This window comes from Microtus oregoni, unplaced genomic scaffold (assembly GCF_018167655.1).
Source record: "Microtus oregoni isolate MIOR12 unplaced genomic scaffold, Mior012 000050F_ref0000143, whole genome shotgun sequence".
NCBI classification, from domain to species: Eukaryota; Metazoa; Chordata; class Mammalia; order Rodentia; family Cricetidae; genus Microtus; species Microtus oregoni.
In genome coordinates this window covers 9348329-9367016 of record NW_024543256.1, presented here as the reverse complement: position 1 = coordinate 9367016, position 18688 = coordinate 9348329, and positions in this window count along the sequence as shown.

The window sequence follows — 18688 nt, the reverse complement described above, 5'->3', positions numbered from 1 at the left end:
CTGCTAACACAATCAGACATGGCCCGTCACATCAACAGCTGTCCAACAAACGGAAAAGGCCATCCAAAGGCCAGGACTTGCCCATGTGCCATCTTTACACATTGATTCCGATGGCACAAAACAAACCAGGGTCCATATGGCATGAGAGCAGGGAGGAGAGAACAGCATCAGGACCAGCAATGAAGAGGCCAGTAGGCAAGGAAGACTGAAAACACTGCCTCCCTGTACAACAGCAGCTTATGTGGGAAAGCTAAAGAAATACAAACAATAGAGGATGCTGGAATCAGCACTGAGAGTAGCCCGGTGTTTATACGACTTTCTCCACTGGGCACACTCCAGGAGTGTTCCTTTTCTTACCAAAATGTCTCTATCTCTAACCAGGAGTACCTGTTCCATTTCTTCGGCCTAAGGCGTATGACCCTGAAAGCTTTAGCAGGTCTGCCTCAAAGTGATGCACAGCCATTCCACAGAACAGATTTATCAAGATCAGAAAACCAAAGGCCTGCTTTGTGATTCACAGCTGAACCCATGTTAAAATCTCAAGAGCATGATTCCTTTAGCTGCTCCACACATCCACATTGAGGTTAAAAGACTCCTGCTTTGTTTATTGCAGACTATATTTTCTATATCCTAAAGCTCAGTGTGACTTCAACTCCTAGTCATCCAGGTAATTTCTTAAGGCCTTTTGTCTGTATTCCCTGCTGCTCAACCTGTGTAAGCCAGATGGGGACATTTGTTTTATAGCAGCCTTTAGGACTGAAACATTCTCTCTTACAGGGAAGCTCCTTAAAACAGAAAGTAAACAAAATAGTTTCAGTAAGTCCCTAAAACTGACCAGATTAACTAGCCCCCACACCATCCCCCACAGTAAACGTCTGAAATATGCCAAACTGCCCCTGAGAGGCCTGAAGGAGCCAAGAAGCCTAAAAAAACAGAGACCAGCTGAGCTACTTGGAAGAGGTTTAGATCAACTGAGGCACCACCTGGAAAGGGCATTCTGCATCCTGCAGCCTGAGCAGTGTGCTCCAGGTTTCCAGCTTTTGGAAGCTGGTATGCTTGCTGAGGTGGGGTTTTGATCATGCTGCTGCCTTGAGTCTTCAATGCTCCTGGAATAAATTCTTCACCCACATTCCTGTAAGCAACACCATGACACCTCATGGGTTCATCAACATAGACTTTGGTAGAAGTTGCACCTTGGTCTCTCGAACTCCCTATCTAGGGTAAATAGATGTATATGTGTTTTGTCTCTCCCAGAAAATCTTGTTATGCAACAATTAAGTTATCCCTTGATTTTCCCAGTAGAGCTCTTCAGAGTGACAATGGTCCTTCCTTTACTTACCATATGACTTAGGGTTTTAATCTCTAGCATTATCAGATTCCAACTGTGGGCTCTTTCCTCGTGCTTGCTTTTGGTTCTGCCAAGCCTCTGATCCTGTCTTCTTATGAAAAAAAAAAAAACTATCTGGAGCACTCTGATAATTTGCATGTATTACAACATCCCTCGACTTGAAATATTTTGTATTAATATATTTTCTTGCTTCTATTTTAGTTGAATTCATAGAAGATATCTTTTTAAACTTATTTTTAATTGAATATATTTTTTTCATACAATATACTCTGATTATGGTTTCCCCTCCCCCAATTTATCCCAGATCCTCCCCGTCCCCTCCTATTCACACAACCCACACCTTCTTTTTCTCTCCGTTTGGAAGATAAACAGACAAAAAATTAAACAAACAAGCCATAATTTAAACAAAATAACAAAGAGAAATCACAAGAAACAGACACAGACAACAGAGGAAACTATTTCTTCCTTTGCAAGTGAATGTCCTTTTGAGACAGCTTTTTGTTTAGAAATGGGAGTTTCTGACCCCTTCCCATGCTCAGCACTGGGACCCTGTCTGCCATGAACCTATGCAGGCCCTGTGCATGCTGCCATAGCTTCTGTGAGTTCACATGTGCATCAATTCTGTTATGTTTGGAAAACACTCTTTTCTCGTGATGCCATTCATCTCCTTCAGCTCTTACTATCTTTCTACCACCTCTTCTATGTAGCCACCAGAGCCTTGGTGGGGAAGGCTGATGATGGCATCCCAATTGTGACTGACGGTTCCAAATTCTCTTACTATTTGCACATTGTTCATGTGTGGGTCTCTGGGTATCTACTGCAGTAGGAAGCTCCTCTAATGATGAATGAACAAGGCTCTGGTCTATGAGCATTGCAGAATGTCTTTAGTTGTCATTTTATTGCTGCGTTCCTTTAGCAGAACAATAGCATTTGGTTTTCCTCTTGGCCCATGCCCTATCTAGTCTCGGGTTCTAGGTCACTCAAGCAGTTTCAAGCATGGGTTACATCTTGTGAAGTGGGCATAAATTCTAATCAGAGAGTGGTTGGTTGTTACTACAATGTTTGTGCCACTATCACACCAAAATATAATGCAGGCAGGTTACTGTGGTTGATTTCAGGGTTTAGAGATGAGTTGGTGGTTATTTTTGTCCCCTTGTAGCATGCAGAGTACGTTCCAGTACCAGGAACACTGGTCAGTAGACATGAAATCTCTACCTCCTCACCTGCTCAATGTCTCTGTGTTCAATGAGATTACAAGTTTTATTTTAGCAATGGGGGCTTACTATCATATTTTGAAGAGCAATCAATATCCTCAACAACAGCCTGGGTTGTTTTGCTTGCCCATGGAATCTCTTTGGCCAACAGCTTCACTAGATGTAACCCATTCCCGGCACTGGACTTTTCACTTAGTATGAAATGACTAGTTGAGGCATTACCTTTTCTATTATTTGGTGACTCCATTTAAATTGCTTTTGTATATGTATGCATTTTTAAAAACTTTTACGCTTCCATACAATCCCTCAAATAACCATTAGTGTTAGTTTTCCATCTTATAACCCAATTCGTTCTTGTCCTCATTTAATCCTCCCTCTTGAGTCTCATCCCCTGTTTCTCCATAAATATGCTATCTGTTTTCCTTTTCTTGGGTTATTGGGAAGAAATCATTTGATCAAGTTTCAGTGTCACTTGTATATTACTGACAATTCTGATAAAGTTAACTGTGTCATCTTTTTTATAAAACCAGATTCAAAGCATGCAAATCACAACCAGTTCTTTCAGTGAAAACAGCTGGAATTTTATCTCTAGATTATCAAGGAGGAAATTAGCGATGCCTCTCTTTATGTTAGTGGTGATTATATTTTAAGACTGAATTTTGAAGACTTAACTGGTGCCTGAGTTTTATCTTCTTTTGTTTGCATTCAGTCCATCCTCAGATGGTCTTGCATCTGAAACCTAACTTCATCTGTCTCCATACACTTGATTCTCTTTCAAGCTCTGAAAGTGAGAGAGAGTGGAAGACCCTTCAGCCAGAAGTAGCCAGATAAACTCACTGTCCAGCACCTGCATGATTGTAGGGTCTTAACTACTTGAGGGGATTGTTAGGTATGTGTTCATGTATTAGAGCAGACTTGAAGGTATATGTTGGTGGAGGCTATTAGTTTGTTCCCGGGCACTCAGACCTGAATAATCACACAGAAACCATATTATTTGCAATACTGTTTGGTCAATAGCTTAAGTGTATTTCTAGTTAGCTCTTATGTCCTAAACTAACCATTCTCCATTAATCTGTGCATCACCACAAGATAGTGGCTTACCGGCAAAGTTTCAGTGGACTACCGTGGAGGTGGTGGAGGCATCTGTCTCTTGAAGCAACATGGCTTCTCCTTGACTCTACCTACTCTCTCCTCCTCTATGTGCTTGGAACTCCTGCCTTGCCCTATTCTGCTAAGCCACTGGTCAAAACATCTTTATTCATTAATCTATAAAAGCAGCTCATATACAGACAGAATGACTTCCATTACCAGGTATATGAGCATGAACTTCTCCCACATCATCAGCACCATATAAAACCAGGAACGGAAACACTGGACTTTGATTACTCATCTGAAAAATTCAGGGGGAGTAATCCTAAAGTTATTTCTCAACCTGGAGCAGGTGGGATCAGGGAAGCATGGAATGTTAAATGCTTAAATCCTTATAAGGTGATTATCTAGCAGGAGACTTGATGTAAAGAACTCTCCCTGAGGAATTATTCCAAATGGGCTTAGTAGATCACTTGGGCATGAAAATACACTTCAGAGCAAGATACCAGTCCTAGAGACTATGAGAATAGTACAAAGTCTGCCTGAAATGCAGGTCAACACACTGATCTCTGGCTGTTAAAATTCTGTGACACCTTCCCATCTTAGTGAGCCTTGATGGTACCACTACACTCACAGCAGAACTCATGGCCACATGATCTGACAGAAATAGTCTTTTGAATGATAAGAGATCTGAACACACATCCAAGAATATGTGGACAGCACAAATTGGTCTTGAAGGACAAGAAAATTTGACAGAGAGTTAGAGGAGTACAAACTGTTTATGAAGTGAATATGATCAAAACATGTCTATGAAATCCTTAAAGAACTAATAAAATTTAGAGCATATTCATACTGAGAGAGAGAGAGAGAGAGAGAGAGAGAGAGAGAGAGAGGAGAGATGGGGAAGGAAGGAAGGAGGGAAGGAGGCAGGGAGTGACTGAGGGAGGGAGGGAAAGATGCAGAAAGAGCTGGATCTCAGAGCCCTCAGCATGTGCTATTAGTAATTGCCAAAGAAACAACCCAGAGATGTATGTATGCACACATATGTATGTGCTCATGTGTACAAATGGATGTGGAGGCACAGTTTTCCAACACAGAGCTGATACAGGAGCCCCTGACATGTTAGGGCTTCTAGTTTCATGGGTGAGTCATGGGGAAATGTTAAGAAGTCTTGCCCTTCTTAGGTAAACACTCTATGCGGGGTCTTTTCAAACTGGAAAATGGAGTCCAGTCATCAGAACCATCACTGTGAACCTGAGTGCTAATCAGAATGGTAGGCCTCTCTTCAGGGATCATGCCTTCTGAACGTGACTGTTGGATGTGAGGACCTCCCAAAGACAGCTTCTAACTCAGACCTGTTTCTCAGTGAGTTCACCTGCTCCCTGCTTCTCATCTCCTTTCCCTCTCCATGCCCCATCCCCAGAAGGAAGTCTTGCTCCTGGCTACCAGTTTAGCCACATAACAGCATTCCAATAGCTACCTGCCCAGTTTAGGGATCTGGAAATCACACCTCAGATTATCACATGTGAGTCAGCAAACAGAGTAATCCAGACAGTAGTAGGTAAGTCCTCCCAAGGCCTTGCTTCTCCTTTGCTGAAATTGTCTCTCATTGTTAGCCCAAGAGAACTGGTTGATGGGGAAGAGTCTTCTGTTTTGTGTTAATTTCATTGGTTAAATAAAGAGACTGCCTTAGCCCATTTAATAGGACAGAAAATTAGGTAGGCGGAGTAAACAGAACAGAATGCTGGGAGAAAGAAGCCAAGTCAGTGAGGCACCATGATTCTCCCACTCCAGGCAGACACAGGTTAAGATCATTCCTGGTAAGCCAGCTCGTGGGCTACACAGATTATTAGAAATGGGTTAGATCAATATGTAAGAGCTAGCCAATAAGAGGCTGGAACTAATGGGCCAGGAAGTGTTTAAAAGAATACAGTTTCCTTGTAATTATTTTGGGGCATAAGCTAGCCATGCGGGGGGCCGGGTGCCAGAGACGCAGCCCTCAGCTCCCTACCCCACAACAACTGGTCACTTCCCGAGTCTCAGCAGGTTCCTGTGTAGTTTCTCTGACCACGAATAGCCTAGTGAGAGCTATAAGTTGTCCCAACTTCTTCTTCTGTATGGCCATTGTTTCGTTTCAGTGAATTAGTGTTATGGTGGAAATCTTACATCATCCAGTTTACCCACCCTTGAAGAAACTCTCCTGCTCCTCCTACTCCTCCTCTTCTTTCTCCTCCTCATCTTTCTCCTCAGTCAAGTACTAAGACACACTAGGATATACTGAACTCTGCCCAGAGAATTCCTACCTGTGTTACAAAGGTGACCAAAGCTCTCTTTACTTCTCTTTCTGGTCTCAATGCAACTGGAATCACATGTGCTCTTCTTTGAGGTTCATCTGCATCTTTCAGGCTTTTCACTCTTGACTATGGGTCTACTATTCTCTGTTTTCCCTACTGGATGGTCATATGGCCCCAATTTGAGAGTGAACTGGAGTTGGCAGCATTCAGGAACTCGTGCCTAAGAGGCCCACAAGGCTTGTGGCTCTATTTGTAGGAGACTGTAGGTGTTTCTGCTGTGGTTACAATGTGTGTAAATCTAGAGACCCTGTAGGGTTTTAGGAGCCTGAGTTGGAGTATGCTAGTCCCTTGGCTCTCAGTCAGGTCTCCAGATGTCTCCCTGTGAGGACTATGGCTGACATATATGACCAAGAAGGAGGGGATCAGACAGGAATCTCTGATCAGTGTTTGTCACCCCTCAGAGCTGTAATGTGTAGGATGGGGCTCACTCTGTCTTCAACATCGGACACGTCTTACATCTTGAATCTTCTCAGTAAAATAAACTTGGCTCCACTTCACTGTCATCGTGTACACATTGGGCTGAAGCCAGTACATGTGGCCCCTTCCTACTCCCCAGTTCCTTTGGTTCCAATAGAACCTCCAAATCATTCCTTCCTGAGGTCTTCCCTGGCCAGTCTCTGACTGTATTCACCCACCTAAAAGTATGGCAGGCTCAGGTGGACCCTACTGCATGCCTGTTTACTGCCTATGGGTATCAGGGTCAGAAGAAACTCTAGTGCTGCATGGGCTACTGTGGTGATTGTGACCTCCCAAATGGGCCACTTTTGTGCATGTTCACATCCTGAAATATGTTGAAGAGCCTGTCAGGTTGCTCTAATATTTTCAGATGTGATCCCCTGGTGGCATTTCATTTATAGGTGAGACTCCCTAATGAACCTGCACTTCCAATGTAAGATTCCCTCCTGCAATTGAACTTGCAGGTGAGTCCTCAGTGTACCCCAGCACCCCAATCTGGCTTTACTACTATATTTAAACCTCAATGTGAGAGTTCTTGGGGCATCTTGGTACCCAGATGAGATTTCCCAGTGAAAATGCACTTGAAGATGGGCCTGCTTATTTGATCAGACAAGGATGATGCTTGTGCAAATGAAGGATGATGGTAGTTCTAATCAAGACAGTCCTAGATACATATGAAGGACTGCACTTACAGCTCTCTGAGAAGTCCTGCATGCAAATAAATGATGTACTTGAACAGTTTGCAGGCCTATCAATGACCTATCATGGCAAGTTCTCCCGCTGTGACCTAGGTAATAAAATAGTTTCAAACCCTACTAGAGTTCTTCAAGGCTTGTGGTGGCAAAGTTACCGTGCAAGCTGTCTTGAAACAGTCTTTCTTGGATCGCCTTTTAGTGACGAGGCTGTGTTTTGACAGCAACCAGCTCTATTTGCTGTGTAACTTCCTCAGGGTGTGTGCAGAGTCTTCAGGGGAGCCATGTTGACATGAAGGCAGTCATGCTGGCTGTTGGACTGCTTTCCCTTCCCTGAAAACATGCCATGACAGGAGGGGAAATTCTAACAGTTGGTAATTAGGAAGCTAAATTTCTCTGTCCTCTTAAACACTGGCATATTTAGAGGAAAAAGGAAATATATTTATTAAAGGAATTGCTTACAATAATGGCCTATCATTAACATTAGCTGCCATTTAGACAATCTGTTAATTGCAGTACCAGTGCCCAGGAGGAATTGGTGCTCTCAAATATCAGAGTGTAAATAGGAAGCTGGTAGCATGGTTATTTAAAAACATATGAATACAGTGAGACTCACTTTTCTTTTCATAGATGTGAACTTGTTATATTACTTAAAAATTATATACTAAAGCATTAGTATCCATTTTGGTTGTTTTTGGAGGCATGCCCTTTATTCTGTGATTACTTTTATATGAGGTTATAAAGATGGGATCTGTTAGCTGTTGGAGTTGTTGTTTAGTTTATAGTTAATAAGGCACTGGGAGCCTTCTTTCCATACCTTTCCTTCATGCTGTGCCCAGTAAGAACACAGTAAGAAGATGGTCATTTTTTTTCTTTTATTGAGATATACATTTTCCCACTTCCCTTCCTTCCTCCCCTCTCCCCTTCCAACATCCCTCTGATCCCATGCTCCCAATTTACTCAGGAGTTCTCGTGTTTTTCTAATTCCTAAGTGGATCCATGTATGTCTCTCTTCATGTCCTCTTTGTTGTCTAGGTTCTCTGGGGCTGTGGACTGTATGTCTGAAAGCCACTCATGAGTGAGTACATATTATATTTGTCTTTCTGGGTCTGGGTTGCCTCATTCAGGATGTTTTTTTCCATCCATTTGCCTACAAATTTCAAGATATCATTGTTTATTACTGCTGACTAGTACTCCATTGTGTAAATGTATATATTTTCCTTATCCATTCTTTGACGGGCATCTAGGTTTTTTCCAAGTTCTGGCTATTACAAATAATGCTGTTATGAACATATCTGATCAAATGACCTTGTGGTATGATTGAACATTATTTGAGTATATGCCCAAAAGTGGTATTGCTGGATCATGAGGTAGGTTGTTTCCTAATTTTCTGAGAAATTGCCATATTGATTTCCAAAGTGACTGTACAAGTTTGCACTCCCATCAGATCCCCCTATTCCACATCCTCTCCAGCATAAGCTATCATCAGTGTTTTTGATTTTGGCCATTCTTACAGGTGTAAGATGGAATCTCAGGGTTGTTTTGGCTTCCATTTCTCTGATGGCTAAGAAAGTTGAGCATTTCCTTAAGTATCTTTTGGCCATTTGAGATTCCTCTGTTGAGAGTTCTCTGTTTAGGTCTGTACCTAATTTTCTTCATTGGATTATTTGTTCTTTTGAAATTTGGTTTCTTGAATTCTTTCTATGTTTTGAACCTGAACCCTCTGTCCAATGTGGGGTTGCTGAAGATCTTTTCACATTCTGTAGGCTGTCATTTTGTCTTGTTAACCCTGTCCTTTGCTTTACAGAAGCTTCTCAGTTTTAGGAAGTCCCATTTATTGATTGTTGCTCTCAATATCTGTGTTACTGGAGTTATATTTAGGAAGTGGTCTCCTGTGCCAATGCATTTAGGGCTCCTTCCTACTTTCTCTTCTATGAGGTTCAGTGTGGTTGGTTTTATGAGGTCTTTGATTTGTTTGGACATGAGTTTTGTGCATGAGAATAGATATGGATCTAATAGCATTCTTCTGCATGTCAACATCCACTTATGTCAACAGCATTTGTTGAAGATGCTTTCTTTTTTCCGTTTTATAATTTTAGCTTCTTTGTCAAAAATCAGGGGTTCATAGGTGTGTGGTTTGATATCTGGGTCTTTGATTTGATTCCATTAGTCCTCCTGTCTGTTTTTATGCCAATACCAAGCTATAGCTCTATAGTAGAGTTTTAAATCAGGAATGGTGATACCTCCAGAAGTTCCTTAACTGTACAGGATTATTTTGGCTACACACACACACACACACACACACACACACACACGTATAGTTTGTTTCCTATGTAGTTGAGTAATTTTGCTGGAATTTTGGTGGGGATTGCATTGAATTTATAGATTGCTTTTGGTAAGATTGACATTTATGCTATGTTCATCATACCTATCCAAGATCATGAGAGATCTTTCCATTTTCTGGTGTTTTCTTTATTTCTTCAATGATTTAAAGTTCTTGTCATACAGGTCCTTCACTGGTTTGGTGAGTTACCCCAGTATATTTTATGATATTTGTGGCTATTGTAAATGATGATGTTTCTCTGATTTCTTTCTTATCCCATTTATCAGAAAATGATCATTTTTAAGTCAGGAAGAAAGATCTTATATAGATTATCATTATTTTGTCTTTTCCAAGGTGTGGGGTAAGAGGAATTGTATGAGTTGACTTTTTTGATTCTGTCTTCTTCAGTGGGCTATTTAGGATTCTCTATGTTACTGCCTGAATGAGAAGGTTTTCCTTTGTGGGATTCCTTAGTGATGTTCAAAGAAGGGAGTGACCTCTAAAGATGACCAGTGTGAGGAAGGTTTCTATAGCAGATGACCAACACTTCAAAGAAACTGGTGGCATTTTTTCAGGATTCATGCTAATTTACCTCACTTTAACAGAATGGGTGTGAGTCTAGGTTGGTCCTAGACAGAAATGAAAGAATGTGACACTGTTTGGAAAAGTGTATGCTGCCATCATGTTCTCTTGGTCCCCGGACTATAGAGAATACTGTGCTCAAAGCAACAGGACTCTGCTATGTTTCAAAGATTCCTGGTGCTGATTGGTGCCCAGTCTGGTACTCTAGTGGGTTAATGACGGTGGTCACAACATTGTATACAACAGCAGCATAGAGACCTACATCGGCAGCCTGCCTTGTTCAGAGGTCAACACACCTGCCCTGAATATGAAAAGAGACTGGGGAGTCTCCAGCCCATTATACACATGCACCGAGTAGTTAAGAATGGCTCTGGCCATCCCTGTTTAGGTGCTGAGGAGTTTCATCCGGACGGGTGAGTGTGTGCTATCCAGGGGCGGATTGTCCCCGAAGAGAGCACAAATCCCCCTCCCCCAGCTCCTGCTGCAGGGCTGTCTTTCTTACACATGACCCAGCCCCCCAAGCCCCCCCCCCAAGCCTGCCCTGCTGTCTGCTAGGACCTGTGCTCAAGAACAGTATTCGGCTCCTACACTAAGGCTACCCACCAAGAGCAGTGAGTGCCTGCCTACCAGGCAGACCTCAAAGTCCCCCGCAAGGGAGGCTGGGCACCTTCAGCTTGTGCTGCAGGGTCTCCTGTGCTCTACTCGACCCCGCCCTGCCTACCACATTCTTCTTTTTCTCCCCGGCTCATTGGGCTACCAGCCATCCCTGTTTAGGTGCTGAGGAGTTCCATCTGGACGGGTGAGTGTGTGCTATCCAGGGGCTGACTGTCGCAGAAGAGAGCACAAACCCCCCTCCCCCAGCTCCTTCTGCAGGGCTGTCTTCCTTATACACGACCCTGCCCCCAAGCCTGCACTGTTTGCATGGTCCTTTGCTCAGGAACAGTTTCCTGCTCCTACACTAAGGCTACCCACCCAGAGCGGTGAGTGCCTGCCTACCTGGCAGGCCTCAAGGATCCCCCGAAAGGGAGCACGCGCACCTTCAGCTTGTGCTGCAGGGTCTCCTGTGCTCTACTCGACCACACCCTGCCCCCCCAAGTTAGCCCTTTTGTCCATGGGTCATTGGACTACCAGGCATCCATGTTTTGGTGCTGAGGAGTTCCATCTGCACGGGAATGGTTCCTGCTTCTACACTGAGGAGATACACCCAGAGAGTCAGTCACAGCAAAGACTGGACCAAGAACACCAGGCCTCTCCTGGCTCCATTTGAAGGAAGAGATGGGAAGGCGCCAATGCAAGAATTCCTCCAACAACCTGAAAGGCAACATGACATCACCAGAATCCAGGGATCCCAAAATAAGAAGAATTGTACACCCTACTCCAGAAGAATTAGAAGAAATCTACTCAAAAGTGAACTATAGGAAAATAATAGAGGACCTTAAACAGGAGGTGAAAAACTGCCATAAACAATTAGAGATTACAAACAAAAAGGTAGAGGAAATGAATAAATCGCTCAAAGATACCCAAGAAAACCAAGAGACAAGAAAAAGCAATCAAACAGGTAAGGGAAGTGGTTCAAGACTTGAAGAATGAAATGGAAGTAATGAAGAAAACACAAACTGAGGGAAGGATGGAGATGGAAAATCTGGGTAAACGAACAGGAACTACAGAGACAAGTACTACCAACAGATTGCAAGAGATAGAAGAAAAAATGTCAGACGCTGAAGATACCATAGAGAAAACAAACACACTGATCAAAGAAAACAGCAAAACCAACAAATTCTCATCACAAAACATTCAGGAAATCTGGGACACAATAAAAAGACCAAACCTAAGACTAATAGGGGTAGAAGAAGGAGAAATACAGCTCAATGGTCCAGAAAATATATTTAATAAAATTATAGAAGAAAACTTTCCCAGCCTAAAGAAAGATATAACTTTGAAGGTTCAAGAAGCATACAGAACACCGAATAGACTGGACCAAAAAAAACCCATCTCCTCGCCATATAATAATCAAAACACAAAACATACAGAATAAAGAAAGAATATTAAGAGCTGCAAAAAAATTGGTCAAGTTCCTTATAAAGGTAAACCTATCAGACTTACACCTGGCTTCTCTATGGAAACTATGAAAGCCAGAAGGTTCTGGATAGATGTACTATAGAAACTAAGAGACCATGGATGCAAGCCCAGACTACTATACCCAGCCAAGCTTTCGTTCACTATAAATGGAGAAAACAAAATTTTCCAGGATAAAAACAAATTTAAACAATACGTAGCCACAAATCCGGCCTTACAGAAAGTAATAGAAGGAAAATCACAACCCAAGGAGTCCAACAATGCCCACAATAACTCAGACATCTAATGACCCTTCACCAGCACAACTCGAAGAAGGGAAACATACAAACTCTAATACCAAAAAAAAAAAAAGAAAAAAGAAAAAATGACCGGAATTAATAACCACTGGTTATTAATATTACATAATATCAATGGACTCAACTCACCTATAAAGAGGCATAGGCTAAGAGACTGGATATGAAAATAGGATCCAACATTTTGCTGTTTACAAGAAACACACCTCAACCACAAAGACAGACATCTACTCAGAATAAAGGGCTGGGAAAATGTTTATCAAGCAAATGGACCTAAGAAACAAGCAGGTATGGTCATATTAAATTCTAACAAAGTTGACTTCAAACTAAAATCAATCAGAAGAGATGGAGACGGACATTTTTTACACATAACAGGAACAATTCATCAGGACAAAGTCTCAATCCTGAATATCTATGCCCCTAATATAAAAGCACCCACTTACGTACAAGAAACATTACTAAAACTCAAGGCAGTCATCAAACCACACACATTAGTAGTAGGAGATTTCAACACTCCTCTCTCACCAATGGACAGGTCAATCAGACAGAAACCTAACAGAGAAATAAGAGGATTAAGGGAGGTAATGAATCAAATGGACTTAACAGATATCTATAGATCATTCCACCCAAATAGGAAAGAATATACCTTCTTCTCTGCAGCTTATGGAACCTTCTCCAAAATTGACCACATACTCGGTAACAAAGCAAACTTAAACAGTTACAAAAAGATATTAGTAACCACCTGTGTCTTATCAGATCACCATGGATTAAAGTTAGAATTCAACAACAATGCTACCCCCAGAAAGCCTACAAACTCATGGAAACTGGACAGTCAACTACTGAACCACACCTGGATCAAGGAAGAAATAAAGAAAAATTAAAGTCTTTCTTGAATTCAATGAAAATAAAGACTCAACATACTCAAACCTATGGGACACTATGAAAGCAGTCCTGAGAGGAAAGTTCATAGCACTAAGTGCCCACCTAAAGAAAACAGAGAAAGCACACATTGGAGACTTAACAGCCCACCTGAAAGCTCTAGAAAAAAAAGAAGCAGACTCACCTAGGAGGAGTAGAAGACTGGAAATAATTAAACTGAGGGCTGAAATCAACAAAATAGAAACACAGAAAACAATCCAAAGAATCAATGAAACAAAAAGCTGGTTCCTAGAGAAAATCAACAAAATTGATAACCCCCTATCTAAACTAATCAAACGACAGAGAGAGAATTTGCAAATTAATAAGATCAGAAATGAAAAGGGGGACATAACCACAGACACAGAGGAAATTCAGAGAATCATTAGATCTTACTACAAAACCCTGTATGCCACAAAATTGGAAAATGTTTAAGAAATGGACACTTTTTTAGATAAGTACCATATACCAAAGTTAGACCAGGACCAGGTGAACAATCTAAATAGACCTGTTAGTCGCGAAGAATTAGAAGTTGTTATAAAAAACCTCCCTACCAAAAAAAGCCCAGGTCCAGATAGTTTCAATGCAGAATTCTACCAGAACTTCCAAGAAGAACTAATACCTATACTCCTTAATGTATTTCACAACATAGAAACAGAAAAATCATTGCCAAATTCCTTTTATGAAGCTACAGTTACCCTGATACCAAAACCACACAAAGACACAACCAAGAAAGAGAATTACAGGTCAATCTCACTCATGAACATCAATGCGAAAATCCTCAATAAAATACTGGTAAACAGAATCCAAGAACACGTTAGAAAAATTATCCATTATGATCAAGTAGGCTTCATTCCAGGGATGCAGGGCTGGTTCAACATACGAAAATCTATCAATGTAATCCAGCATATAAATAAACTGAAAGAAAAAAACCATATCATCATTTCATTAGATGCTGAAAAAGCATTTGACAAAATCCAACATCCCTTTATGATAAAAGTCTTAGAGATATTAGGGATACAAGGGTCATATCTAACTATAATAAAAGCTATTTATAGCAAGCCGACAGCTAACATCAAATTAAATGGAGAGAAACTCAAAGCCATCCCACTAAAATCAGGAACAAGACAAGGATGTCCACTCTTTCCATACCTCTTCAATATAGTGTTTGAAGTTCTAGCAATAGCAATAAGACAACATAAGGGGATCAAAGGGATTCGAATTGGCAAGGAAGAAGTTAAACTTTCATTATTTGCAGATGATATGATAGTGTACATTAGCGACCCCAAAAACTCCAGCAAAGAACTCCTACAGCTGATAAACACCTTTAGTAGCGTGGCAGGATACAAAATCAATTCGAAAAAATCAGTTGCCCTCCTATACACAAAGGATAAGGAAGCAGAGAGGGAAATCAGAGAAGCATCACCTTTCACAATAGCCACAAATAGCATAAAATATCTTGGGGTAACTCTAACCAAGGAAGTGAAGGATCTATTTGACAAGAACTTTAAGTCTTTGAAGAAAGAAATTGAGGAGGATACCAGAAAATGGAAGGATCTCCCTTGCTCTTGAATTGGGAGGATCAACATAGTAAAAATGGCAATTCTACCAAGGGCAATTTATAGATTCAATGCAATCCCCATTTAAATCCCATCGAAATTCTTCACAGATCTTGAGATGACATTAATCGACTTTATATGGAAAAACAAAAAACCCAGGAGAGCTAAAACAATCTTATACAATAAAGGAACTTCTGGAGGCATTACCATCCCTGACTTCAAACTCTATTACAGAGCTTCAGTATTGAAAACAGCTTGGTATTGGCATAAAAACAGAGAAGTCGATCAATGGAATAGAGTAGAAGACCCGGATTTTAACCCACAAACCTATGAACACCTGATTTTTGATAAAGGAGCTAAAAGTATTCAATGGAAGAAAGAAAGCATCTTCAACAAATGGTGCTGGCAGAACTGGTTGTCAACCTGTAGAAGAATGAAAATAGATCCATATCTATCACCATGCATAAAACTCAAGTCCAAATGGATTAAAGACCTCAATATCAGGCTGAACACACTGAACCTGATAGAAGAGAAAGTGAGAAGTACTCTACAACATATGGGCACAGGATATCACTTCCTACGTATATCCCCAGCAGCACAGACATTAAGGACAACATTGAATAAATGGGACCTCCTGAAACTGAGAAGCTTCTGTAAAGCAAAGGACACTGTCACTAAGACAAAAAGGCAACCCACTGACTGGGAGAAGATCTTCACCAACCCTGCAACAGACAAAGGTCTGATCTCCAAAATATATAAAGATCTCAAGAAACTAGACTTTAAAATGCTAATTAACCCAATTAAAAAATGGGGCACTGAACTGAACAGAGAATTCTCAACAGAAGAAATTCAAATGGCCAAAAGACACTTAAGGTCATGCTCAACCTTCTTGGCGATCAGGGAAATGCAAATTAAAACAACTTTGAGATATTATCTTGTACCTGTCAGAATAGCTAAAATCAAAAACACCAATGATAGCCTTTGCTGGAGAGGTTGTGGAGTAAGGGGCAAACTCATCCATTGTTGGTGGGAATGCAAACTGGTGCAACCACTTTGGAAATCAGTGTGGCGTTTTCTCAGGACATTTGGGATCAACCTACCCCAAGATCCAGTAATACCACTCTTGGGAATATACCCAAGAGATGTCCTATCATATGACAAAAGCATTTGTTCAACTATGTTCATAGCAGCATTATTTGTAGTAGCCAGAACCTGGAAACAACCTAGATGCCCTTCAATGGAAGAATGGATGAAGAAAGTGTGGAATGTATACATATAAGAGTACTACTCAGCAATAAAAAACAATGACTTCGCGAATTTTGCATGCAAATGGATGGAAATAGAAAACACTATCCTGAGTGAGGTAACCCAGACCCAAAAAGATGAACATGGGATGTACTCACTCATAATTATTTTCTAGCCATAAATAAAGGACATTGAGCATATAATTTGTGATCCTAGAGAAACTAAATAAGAAGGTGAACCCAAAGAAAAACATATAGTCATCTGCCTGGATACGGGAAGTAGACAAGATTGCCGGGCAAAAACTGGGAACTTGGGGGTGAGGTGGCATGGGGCTAATGGGAATTGGGGTGAGAAACTTGAGAAGCGGAGGATTGGGGGAGCTTGGGGGAATGGGATGTTTAGGATAAAGGAAGGGTAGACACGGGAGCAGAGAAATATATATCCCAATTAAGGGAGCCACCTTAGGGTTGGCAAGAGACTTGACTCTAGAGGGGCTCGCAGGTGTCCAGGGAGATGTCCCCAGATAGTACCTTGGGCAACTGAGCATAGGGAACCTGAAATGACCCTATCCTATAGCCATACTGATGAATATCTTGCATATCACCTTAGAACCTTCATCTGGCGATGGATCGAGATAGAGACGGAGACCCAAATTGGAGCACCAGACTGAGCTCTTAAGATCCAAATGAGGAGCAGAAGGAGGGAGAACATGAGCAAGGAAGTCAGGACCATGAGGGGTGCACCCACCCACTGTGACAGTGGAACTGATCTATTGGGAGCTTACCAAGGCCAGCGGGACTGGGACTGAATAAGCATGGGATGAAACCGAACTTTCTGAACATGGCGGACAATGAAGGCTGATGAGAAGCCAGGGACAATGGCACTAGGTTTCCATCCTAATACATGATCTGGCTTTGTGGGAGCCTAGCCTGTTTGGATGCTCACCCTCCTGGACCTGGATAGAAGTGGGAGGACCTTGGACTTCCGGCAGGGAAGGAAATCTGAACTGCTCTTCATTTTCGAGAGGGAGGGGGAATGGAGTGGGGGGGGGAGGGGGAGAGGGGGAGGTGAGTGGGGAGGAGGGGGCAATCTGTGGGAGGAGGGGGAGGGAAATGGGAAATGGGGAGGAGGCGGAAATTTTTTTTTCAACAACTAAAAAAAATAAACAAAATATAAGGAAAAAAAAAAAGAATGGCTCTGGCCATGTATCTTATCTAGGACTCTAACACTGTGATAAAACATCATGGTCAAAAGCAACTTGGGGAGGAAAGGGTTAACTTCAGCTTACACTTTCTGGTTACAGTGCAGCATTGATGAAGTCAGGATAGACACTCAAGCAGAGCAGTATCTAGAGGGAGGAACTGAAGGAGAGGCTATGGAGGAATGTTGTTTACTGGCTTGGTCAGTCTATTTTCTTATAGAACCCAGGACCACCTAGCAAGGGCCACAGTGGGCTGCACTTCTTATCAGTCATTAAACCAGAAAATGCCCCAAGGTATTGCTTATACTCTGATCTTACAGGAGCACTTTTTCAAATGAGTTTCCTTCATCTCTGATGATTCTAGCTTATGTCAAGTTGTAAGAAAACTAATCAGAACACAGTGTAATAGAATTCTTGAACTTTCTATGTAGGGTCACCCCAAGCAGATGCTTTAATCCACATCTGTCTATGACTCATCTCACATGAATGTACCAGACCTGGAAGAACTTCCCTGAATGGGCCACCATGAAAACAAGGAGTAGAATAAAGAAAAAAGGCTTTACCACTTTGGGGACTGTGACATCATCACAAAAGTTGGGGGCAGTAGGGCATCATGTCTGCCTGGATATGCCCCTCTGATCATTGCAGACACCCAGAACCTTGCTCCTGTAGACCTGAGCACTGCCAGATGGACCACATCAAATGTAGCACAGCCCCTGTCCAAAACTAAGTTCCTAGAAAGCACAGTTCACCATAAACAATGTGTCGTCGTCTTCCCTGATTGGAGGAGGCCTGAGCCCTTGTCACATCTCCTTCAATATGCAGAATTTGAGGCCATAGATTTACACCACCAGGCACGAAATCTCTGCTGCTTCCCTGGAAGTGGCACTAGCAGGAAGTGACATAGGTATCACCAGCTGACAGTCTCCTGCCCTTACCCAATCCCTCATGGGCATGAGTGCTGCTGACAATGTTTATTTGTCATTGTTCCTAGCCACTGGGGCCAGTAAACACAAGCCAGATTAGGGGACGAGGAGATGATGGTCTTAGAGCTGATGCCCCCAGGGATGAGGGAGGCTGTTGGCAGGGTGAAGAATAGATACATAAAGGGTCACATCAATGGCCTCGGAAGACAGATGCAGACATCTGGGTGTGCCTGCACCACCTTCTGAGAGGTTCTAGTGTACCTGAACTCCCAGGTGAGATCCTCTTGTGCCAGTGTTTTAGTGGTAGATACCCTGGCAACTTGCCTGCCTGAATTGTCAGATGCCAAGACTTGGTGTGCTCACGCTCCTAAGTGAGAATCCCTCATTCTCACATTAGACTCACAGTGCTCCTTCT